This window comes from Theropithecus gelada, chromosome 13 (genome assembly GCF_003255815.1).
Source record: "Theropithecus gelada isolate Dixy chromosome 13, Tgel_1.0, whole genome shotgun sequence".
In the NCBI taxonomy this organism is placed as follows: domain Eukaryota; kingdom Metazoa; phylum Chordata; class Mammalia; order Primates; family Cercopithecidae; genus Theropithecus; species Theropithecus gelada.
Window position 1 is genome coordinate 105,314,450 of NC_037681.1, and position 10,901 is coordinate 105,325,350.

Here is a 10,901-nt window from a genome sequence, read left to right on the forward strand (position 1 = left end):
ACAAATGGAGGATTTCAAGTGCTTGTCAAAAGACATTCTTTCACTGAGAGGCTTTTACAGAATTCAATCATACCTAAAAATGGAAGCAAAGTAAGCACTGGAAAAAAAAAAAAAAAAAAAAAAAACAAGAAAAAAAAACTTCCTGCGTCCACATGATAAGATATCAGGGCTTTCCAGGAAGACTAGAAATCCTAGGCCCATAGAATGCTAATGTGGAAAGCAGCTATCAAAACGGCTGACAAAATCCTGGTAAGTGGCACACACCAGCTGAACGCATATAAGAAAGGTATGTAACAGCTTTGGGCTTAAAAAAAAAATACAGACATGAAATTAAATGAAATGCTGCTGGAGCATAATGTCATAACTGCAACCAAAGCTGCCTCAACTTCTCTGTCACCTGCAAGACTACTTCCTGGAGGTCTGTTGTGTAACCAACCAAAAGTAAATAAACTAGGACCGGACCTGTATATACAAGAGAAGACAGAGTCTTTGTGTTTGTGTGTGGGTGTGCATGCACAAAAATAAAATGTAGAAGCACATAAATATATTTGCAAGTCAGAATGTTGTTCCTGTTGGTTTTTATGTAAGTTTTTCTCCTTTATTCATTCACTCAATTAACATGTATTGAACACTCAGTAGGTGCCCGGCACTCTCCTGGGCAGCTTCTCATAGTCACAATTATTTCTCAGAACTCTGCAGGGTGTACAAACCCTCTTTTTTCCAGACAGAAAAACCAAAGCTCAGTGAGATTAAGTGACTACCTACTGTTGCAGCTACTAAGCGGCTGAGGATTTAGAGCCAGGTCTCCTGATACAGGGGACGCCAACTTACATGCAAAGGACTTTGGGCTGCAGCCTGCAGGGCAACAATACTCAGCTTCTTTCAAATGATTCCAAATTCAAAACCCTTTCCACAGCACCAGAGCTGCCTAAGTACAAAAATTATATATTATGTTTAAGAGCTCATTTAAGAAACATTTGTGAAATGCCATCTATGTGGCAGGCATACATTTTAACGTCAAGTTCTTATTCTCAAGTTGCTCATAGAGAAAAACATAAGAAAAAATTAAAAATAAAATAATAAAAATGAGCATGGTGTACTAGGCTGAATAACAGAAGTGCTAGAGACAGTATTGACCAAAGTTGACACAATGACTTCAGCTCAGGGGTCAAGAGGGAAAATTACTCATTGAAAACAGTTACAGAAAAGGTGACAATTAACTTCAGTCTTGATCAAAACATAGGAATTTCCAAAGAGGACCCCAGAAAATATTCTAGGGAGAGGAAAAGACTTGGTAAAGGCAGAGATGTGTGAAAGCTCTGGGCTGGGAGAATTGCAAGGAGTATTGCTAGGGTGAGATGTGGTGTGAGGGGTGAGATGTGGTGTGAGGGGTGTGACGGGGAATGAAGCCGGTGGAGCAGCTGGGGCTTATGTAAGTGAGGAATCTGAGACATGTATTGAGACACTTTGGAGCTTGTTCTCGGATGGATCTGAAGGCTGGAAGTAGGTGATTTCTTCCCACATAGGGGTTCACAAACCTCCTGGTAAAAAATGCTTAAACCCTGTCCCCTGTTGGGGTTTGGACATGTGCAAATATGATTGATATGACCTCAAAAGACAACAGATGGAATAAAGACACTAATGAGGTTTCCATTAAGGAATGAGGAGGCTGGCTGAGTCAAACAGCGCAGCCTGAGGACCAGAGTGGAGTGGGAATCTGGACTTGGTGAGGCGGCCTCTCTCAAACCCTGGTCTAACCCAGGCCTCCAGATCAGCCTGAGCTGTGTTCATTAATTGAAAGGACTGGACCATATATTTATGAGAGTGCACAAACTACTCTGGAAGTTTGTTCAAGTGAATAAGATGGAGGAACTGATGTTCAGGATTAGAGAGACTTGCTTTTCATTGTTGTATCATTTCATACTGCTGGGATTTTTTTGTTTTTAATCACATACCTGAAGTAGTTATTCTAAAAACTTAAAAAAAAAATTATACTTAAAAGTTGTATCACTTACTAAAAATATTTAGGGCCCAAACAACACCAGTATTGAACAATTTCTGAATAAAACAGAAGAAACACCTTTCTCAGTGCACAAGGGCCTTTCTAGGTGTTGAATGGTTTCCTGCACTAGGTTGATTAAAATCTCAGCAGTGGAGCAGATATTTCAGCTCCCCTAGTGAAGACAGTGTCAAGAACAGGGTTCGACTCAGAGCCGTGCTTCTGAAGCCCATCAGAGACAGAGAGAGAGAAAGAGAGAGTGTGTCTTATAGTTATTTCCAGCAGGAAGCACAAGAGTTTTCTGCTGTAAAACTTTTGCATTCAGTCCACCTTGCTGGGGGATTCTAAGCAAGCGTCTCCAGAAGGGATCACTTTCCTTTTTAGTCTGAACAAGGAAAGGGGTATTTAGCATGTGCTGTGGGCGTGAGGAGGAACAATAAATGCTGCATGGTGGTAGGAGGCAGAGAACATCATCAGGGGCCCTCCGGGTCTGCAGGCTGCTAGGCAACATCAAGGGGAAAATAGTTTCAGCTGAGAGCAGTATCTCCTGGAGTCTGTCAGATCTGCGGGACTATAGGTCCTGCCTTTGGAAGCAACAGTAGTAAATAATAATCGAGAGTGATTTGCATGCACTTGGAAGCCCTGCTGGAGGCTCTCAGAAATGAATAGGGGAAAGTCTGGTTTGGGGGAGAGAATTATAGAGCATATAATAAAGCCAATAGGGACTCAAATAGTCACACGAATATTAACAAAACTGCACCAGCCTCAAGGAAAAAGCTATGGCTTTGCTCCTTAGGACAGAGATTTTCTGCTTTTTTCTTCATTAAAAAAATGGTAGATAATTCAAGACTGGCACCTTGAATGTACCCTATTTTTTCTTTCTTTCTTTTTTTTCTTTTTTTTTTTTTTTTTTTTGTGATAGCGTTTCACTGTTGTTGCCTAGGCTGGAGTGCGATGGTGCAATCTCGGCACACTGCAACCTCCACTTCCTGGGTTAAAGCGATTCTCCTCCCTCAGTCTCCCAAGTAGCTGGGATTACAGGTGCCCACCATCACGCCCAGCTAATTTTTTGCATTTTTAGTAGAGATGGGGTTTCATCATGTTGGCCAGGCTGGTCTCGAACTCCTGACCCCAGGTGATCCACCCACCTCAGTCTCCCAAGGTGCGAATATACCCTATTTTTTAAGTGCTATGAACCATTAATAAGTTTTGGCATCTTTGTGGTAATAATTAATTACCCATGGGATCTCAACAACTGATGGGAAGCACCAGGGTACACAACATCATAGTTAGAAATGACTTTTACCAGTTAGAAATGTGTTCAGCTTGAAACTGGTAATCAGGAATAAACTTGGGGATGTGATACGGTTTGGATATTTGAGTCTCATGTTGAAATGTGATCCCCAATGTTGGAGGTGGGACATGGTGGGAGGTGTTGGGTCATGGAGGCAGATCTTGATGACTTAGTGCCATCCCCATAGTAATGAGTGAGTCTGGCTCTGGTAGTTCATGCAAGAGCTGATTGTTTAAGAGTGTGACACCTCCCTTCCTTCTCCCTACCTCTCTCTTTCTTTCTCTCTCTCACTCTATCTCTCACCATGTCTCTCACTCTATCTCTCACCATGTGACATGCCTGCTCCCCTTCTGCCTTCAGCCATGAGTAAAAGTTCCCTGAGGCCCTCAACAGAAGCAGATGCCAGCATCACACTTCTTGAATGGTCTGCAAAATCATGAGCCAAAATAAACCTCCTTTCTTTATAAATTACTCAGTTTCCAGTATTCCTTTACAGCAATGCAAAACAGACTAACACAGAGTGTCTATGGAAAATTCTCAAAATACTATCAGGGGATGTCTGGATTCTGTGAATTCTGCCTCCTAAATATTTTACCTTCTATCTGTCCCTTCTCTTCTCAACCTCCAAGGCCGGCACCATTACTGCCAGCTCCATGTGACAAAAACAACCTCTCTGGAAGCTACACATATAAGATTTACAGTTCTTATATAAAAATAAGTCCAGCACTGGCTTTATGACTCACAGTAACCATGGGGATCCAGGCTCTTTCCATTCTGATTTTGTGCTCTATGACAGACTGGTTGCAAAGATGCCCATTACCATGGCTTCCATCCTGGAACACAGGTCCATTAATCTGAGTTGGTCATGTGACTTGTTTTGACCAAGAGAATATGGCAGAATTTCTTTCTGTGATTTCTGAGCCATATCCTCAAGAAGTCTTGCAACATCTGCCCTCACTTTTCTGCCCTGAAACAATCATGTAAGGATGTCCTAGTCTCCTAGAGAAGGAGAAACCAGATGGAAAACGAGGCACCATACATATGATTGAAGCCATCCAGGACCAGCCACATAGATGACCCTATGGCAAGACTTGCAGAAGAACCACTCAGCTTAGCCCAATTCAGAAGGCAGAATTGTGAGGAAATGAATGGTTGTTGCTTCAAACCACTAAGTTTTTGATGATTTGTTGCACTGCAATAAACAAATGAAATACCATCCTTTGTGTTTTTCTTCTATTCTCACGACCAGCAAGATGGCTGCCACATCAAAATCATATCCCAGGGAAAAGAAAGAAGGATAAAGGACAAAAGGTTAATGCCAGTCAAGTCTATCCTCTTTAAAGCACTTCCTATCAGCTGCACCCAGTAATTTCTGCATATAACTTGTTGGTGAGTATTGGGCCACATGCTATAAAGGAGTCTGAGGAAGTGAACGGGGCACACTACCACCTGAAAAAAGTTGGGAGGTGGATATTCAGTAGGTATCTAGCAATGAGTACCAGATCAGATCACTGCTATTGGCAAAAAGAGAACTCCCTGAAGGGCTTGTGCATGGAAATAATGCGATCAGAGCTGCATTTCAGAAGGGTGTCTCTAGGAGATGAATAAAGGAGAGATCAGAGGGGGCCAGATCAGAGACAGAGAGATCAGTTAGGAGGTTGACATATTAGTCCTAGCAAAAGATGAAGATCTAACTAAGGCTGTGACAATGGGAATGGAGAGAAGAGGATGTTTGAGGGGGAGCTTCAAACTTGTTTGATGTGAGGAGTAAGGAAGTTTCTATCTGGCTGGGGTGAGTCAGTGAATGGTAGAGCTAAAATTGTCAAGATTAATAATACGAAAGGAGAATCCTGTCTGGAAGAAAGACAAGGAGTGCAGTGTATGACAAACACAGAGTTGATTCTTATTATTTACAGTAACTATATTCTATAGTCACTGCGAATGCTGCATTGTGAATACTGAACCATTGCTCCTGAAGGAAATACAGGGGTAGGTTCTGAGAAGCCTCTAGTCAAAATATTTTCCATCAGTTCATCAATACATAACATTGTGTTATGTGTGTTTTTGTTTAAAGGCATCTTGTTTAATATAGACTGTTGATTCATTAACATTGAATTCACAGCCAGCCTCACTATAGCTCATGCCTGAATGAAGCTTATCTAACATATGTATTTTCTCCATAAGGCACATCACGGCATCCTAGTGCTTAGAAACACTAGACGGCACTTCAGCACTATGATTGGGGGCCATTTTAAACAGTGAAATAACCAAGGAAAAGCATAAAAATGCAAAAAAAAAAAAAAAAAAAAAAAAAAATGTGGCACTCAATGGACCGCAAACAGAGCACTTACTTACAGTGTGAGAGCTGAAACGCAAAGTCAGAGCATTACTTTGTTCAGCCTCGGCTGGGAATGTGCTATCAGGTGATTCAAGCTTTTCTCACTCTATGCATGGCCACAAATGACCACAAAAACATCTTACATATTGATTTGGGGATTACAGATAAATTTTACCTAGTAGGCACATTCCTATTGCAAAATTTGCAAATAATGAGGACTGAGTATTTAACTTGAGCTGCCCACGGGGTCTCCAAAAAGCAATCGAATATACCAGTCTGGAGGCGGGAGATGTAAGTCAGATGGGTAACACCTCTGCCCAAAGCCCAGCAATGCTTCCCTGTCACTATGAGCAACAGCCAAAGTCCTTGTCACAGCTCATAGGACCCTAACATAATCTACTCACCCCACATTTCCATTTGATCTTATTTCCTACTTTTCCTCCTCAGAATTACTGTGTTCTAACCACACGCTTCCTTGTCATGTCCTTGAACATGTCAAGAATACAACTCAAGGAATTTGCACTGTAGTTCCCTCCACGTGGATGTTCTCCCCACATGGAACTGCACGGTTTACCCCCTTGGCTCCTTCAGAGTACTCAACTGCCGTCTTCTCGATGAGGTCTACCCAGACCGCCCTATCTACACTTGCAATATCCCCCTGCCCAAGATGTATGCAGTCCTTCCAATACTGCCCATCCTGCTTTGCATTACCATTTTTCTTATAATGTACTACATAATTTTCTTATTTTGATTATTGCATATTGTCTTCCCCCATTCCCACCCAGCTACCAGACTGCAAGCCCTATGAAAGCAGCAATCTTAGTATGATCTGTTCAGTGTTACATCCCCAGAACCTAGAATAGTGGTGGGCACATTCCAGGTTCTCAGAAATACTTGTTAAATGAATGAATAAGTGAATGGAGGAATTATGAATTGGGCATATAGACCACACTTAATCTACACATAAATACAGGCAAGATCACTCACAGTGAGTAAACTGAGACGGTGGCTGAGGACAGAACCCCTGGGAATGCCATGCAAAAAATGAAGCAGGGACAGTGAGCCAAGAAAGGAAGCAGCATGGAGAAAGGGACCAAGTGTGAGGTTCAAAGCCAAGGGAATGGGGATTTTCAAGGAGGGAGACTTGAACAGTGTAAAATATCACAAACAGGCCGAGCGCAGTGGCTCAAGCCTGTAATCCCAGCACTTTGGGAGGCTGAGGTAGGTGAATCACCTGAGGGCAAGAGCTCAAGACCAGCGTGGCCAACATGGCGAAACCCCATCTCTACTAAAAATACAAAATGAGCTGGGTATGGTGGCGCATACCTGTAGTCCCAGCTACTTGAGAGGCTGAGGCAGGAGAATCGCTTGAACCCAGGAGGCAGAAGTTGCAGTGAGCCAAGATCGCACCATTGCACTCCACTCTGGGCAACAAGACCGAAACTCCACCTCAAAAAAAAAAAAAAAGAAAAGAAAAGAAAATCCACAAACAAGTAATTGAGTTGAGAAAGGAAATCTGTGATCCATTTATGTAAAAAACAAATTGCTACACATCTTCTATGTGCCAGGCATTGCAGGCACCGGGACAAGCAATGCAAAGATCAGGACTCTAATGATAACATCAATGCTCCACCCAGGACCCTGGGGTTCACTTTCTGCCATTTTTGCACACCACCCACCTTCGGTATACCTCAGCAGTAAGGACACCCCTCCAGCTACTCAGAAGCTTGTCCATACACACTCACACATAGAAGAGCTGGAATCCTAGGAATTTACTTCCCCCAGGGCAGCCCTTGACCAGTAACCATAGGTATTGGGATACTACAGTCCATCTCCCTGGCCTTCCATGGGCAATTCCAAGGTGTAACTTATATTCCAAAGCTTCCCTTCAGGGTCAGGCTGTAGCTACTGCCCCCAGGATGTTGCCTGAGGACGCCCTCTTGCTGGGTTTCCTCCCTTCCACTGTCCTGCACCTCTACTCCTTACCAGGCTCCACAGGAGCCCTTCCTTAATATATCACTTATGCATGAATCCTAATGTTAGTCCCTGCCTCCGAGGCCTTCAGGTGTCCAGTCTCTAGAAAGGGAGATGGTCAAGAGAAGAGAAAAACACAGTGGGAAAGAATGTGGAAAACACATGGTGCTGGAAGGGAACATGGGAAGGACCCAAGATCAAGACTCCCCAGACTCGAGAGGGCTTCCAGGAGACAAGGGAGGCTGTGCTGAGGCAGGACAGATGAATAGGAATCAGTCCAGCAAAGGCAGAGGGCATTTGTGACAGAGAAGGCAATCAGCACAAAGATCCTGAGAAGAGCAACAGCCGAGCTTAGGGAAATTGCAAACAGATCAGTATGGCTGGAGGGCAGGACACCAGAAGGGCTGGGCAGGCCATAAGACCACAGGTGGGCACTGGCCACTTCAAATGGCTTAGTAAGCCAGGCTGGGGGATTTGGAGCATCCTGACAGCCTCGAAGTGCCTTTGAGCATCCCTTTGGAAGCAGTAAAAAGAATGGATTAATGCGGGGCAACATAGGAGACAAGAGGACCCATTAGAAAGCTGTTGAAGTAATTCAGCCATGAGACGACAGTGGCCTGAAATAAAGTAACAGAAGTGGGGCCAGAGAGAGGAAAAGGATTATAACTGAGAGATCAATTGTGATATCAGGAGGGCAAGGCCAGTGAACTGGGCAAGGCAGAAGGCAGACAGAGTAGGTGGGCAAGTTATGTGCAGTAAAGAGGTGGAGATGATGAATAGAGATTATTTTTGAGCAGCTTAACCATAGGAATAGGGAAATAATTCAGTGTCAAAAAAGGGTTTTGCAGGGGCTGAAGGGGACAGGCTTTAAGATGAAAGAGAACTGGAACTCATTTATAGAGTTACAAGGAAAGTGAGATGCACCCTTCAAAGTTTCTGCCCATTTCTCTCTCTGCCTTTCTCCCTTTTACTTTTTACTTAGATGAAGACTTGCTGTTATGTTATCCTTAAGATGGGCACAATAAATTCCAGCAGCAAGAAGATACCAGGACATAAACTATATACTTCAAAAGTTCAGACTTAATTCCTGTTCATGTATTGCATTGGATGAAATTTGCTTTTTCCAGTCCAGCCCTGGTAAAAAGGCCACAATGGCACAAGCAATCCTGTTACAGCTGCAGAACAGAAGGTGGGAGGAAAAATTCAATTAGAACCATGCCTTCCTCAGCCCAATAATGGGTTTGATATTTGCAGAGGGTTCCCAGGCAACAACCCCTGCCATTCCAGACCCTACAAATTGGGAAGGCTTTTTGTTGCAGGCTGAGAAAGCACCACACAAAAGGTCCCAGGCAGCACAGTTTTTTCATGTTTGAAGGGTCGACAGCCCAGCCCCATCTGCCTCCTGAAGCATATTCCCCTCTTTTCTTTACCTTCCCACAGATGACACTTCGGACAGCTCTTTTCAGGTAAGTCCAAGAGAAAAAGTAAATGCTAGGCCTGGTGAAGTAATTTCTCACTCAGGTTTTGCAAAATCCAGAGAGGCTACAGGTTTCCCCAAATATACTACAAAAATCTTTGACTGAGTCTCAAAAGCGGGGACTGTTGACAGTGTGAAGGGAAGTGTTTTCCAAGATAATTCACCTGGACATTTGCCTAGAACTTTTGCAATTGACAAAATATTTCACACACATAATTTTATTGGATCCTCACAATAATACTGTATTTTTCTTATTTTATAGATGAGAAAACAGAGACTCAGGTCTTATCCTTGGACATGTGGTCCATTCGTTGCTCTTTCCACCATTCCACACTGCTTCTAAAAAAAAACAAAAAAACAAACAAAAAAAAACAGGATGGCATCTGTTGGGCGGGGCTGCGGGGCTTGTGACGCCGCCCCGCTGAACTTTGTGACGCAGCCGCTTGCCGAGACAGGAAGTGGTCGCAGCGCGCCAGGCCCGCCCTCTTCCGCGGCCACCGTGGGAATGGAAACATCTGCCCCACGTTCAGGAAGCCAGGTGGAAACATCTACCCCACGTGCAGGAAGCCAAGTGGTGGTCACAACAGCGTGCCACTCCGTGGCATACCGCGCAGATCCCCTGCGTGTGTCCCTGTGAGACTAGCTCACCAAAATGGCCGCGTCCAGTGAAGGAAACTTTGAGGGAGATATTGAGTCAGTGGATCTTGCAGAATTTGCTAAGCAGCAGCCATGGTGGCGTAAGCTGTTCGGGCCAGAATGTGGACTTTCAGCCGAAAAGTATAGCGTGGCAACCCAGCTGTTCATTGGAGGTGTCACTGGATGGTGCACGGGTTTCATATTCCAGAAGGTTGGAAAGTTGGCTGCAACAGCTGTGGGAGGTGGATTTTTTCTCCTTCAACTTGCAAACCATTCTGGGTACATCAAAGTTGATTGGCAACGAGTGGAGAAGGACATGAAGAAAGCCAAAGAGCAGCTGAAGATCCGTAAGAGCAATCAGATACCTACCGAGGTCAGGAGCAAAGCTGAGGAGGTGGTGTCATTTGTGAAGAAGAATCTTCTAGTGACTGGGGGATTTTTCGGGGGCTTTCTGCTTGGCATGGCATCCTGAGGAAGATAACCTCATTTTCATTGTTCCTGGTTTTTTCCAGCCAGCAGCCTCTATACTCCATCATAGGACACTGAGTCCCTCCTCCTCTTCTCCCATGCCTTCCTCCCTGCTGTGGCAAATCCAAGTGGCTTCTATAAGCATCTGTTGGTACAAGTTAATGTGGCACCATAAGCTTGCTGGTTGCAGAAGAGACAATAGTCCTTAGCTCTCCTTCCAGTACACCCCCTACTTGGTCAGTCTGTAGGTCAGCAAGAAGGTTCTTCTACCTCCATGCAAGACACTTAGGAGAACACATTGCAAGATGGCTGACTGTGGAGGATGAGTGGATCCTGAAAGGTTGTCCCGAACTGTTGATTTGAAAAAGAAATAAGCACATGGATTACCTTATTATGTGCTGCATGGAAAGGAACTGAATACAATTGCCTTTAAGCATTAAAAAATAAAAATAAAAAGATGAAAAATTGGGGTGTCACACTTGCAAAATGGATGGACAAATGTGGTCAGGGCAAATCAAGGTAAGGGATGATCTGAAGCAAAACTGTGAAGGATAACCTTGGCTGACCCTTACATATTTTTTACCCTTACCCCAGGTGCCCCCTGTTTCCGAACCCCTAATGCCCAGGGCTCTCATTCTCTACCCTTTTGCTAAACAAGGCAACACTTCTCTGTTGCCCACATGAGCAGAACCTCATACTTTGGCTTCCCTGACCC

The 10,901-nt window shown here is 44.0% G+C and overlaps 1 pseudogene across 1 annotated transcript; it reads left to right on the plus strand.

Annotated features, from left to right (window-relative positions):
• Positions 1-9,627: 9,627 nt before the first annotated feature.
• LOC112605011 lies at positions 9,628-10,646 on the plus strand (annotated as a pseudogene). Its single transcript, XR_003115331.1, has one exon. The product of XR_003115331.1 is annotated as an FUN14 domain-containing protein 2 pseudogene (transcript).
• Positions 10,647-10,901: the final 255 nt, after the last annotated feature.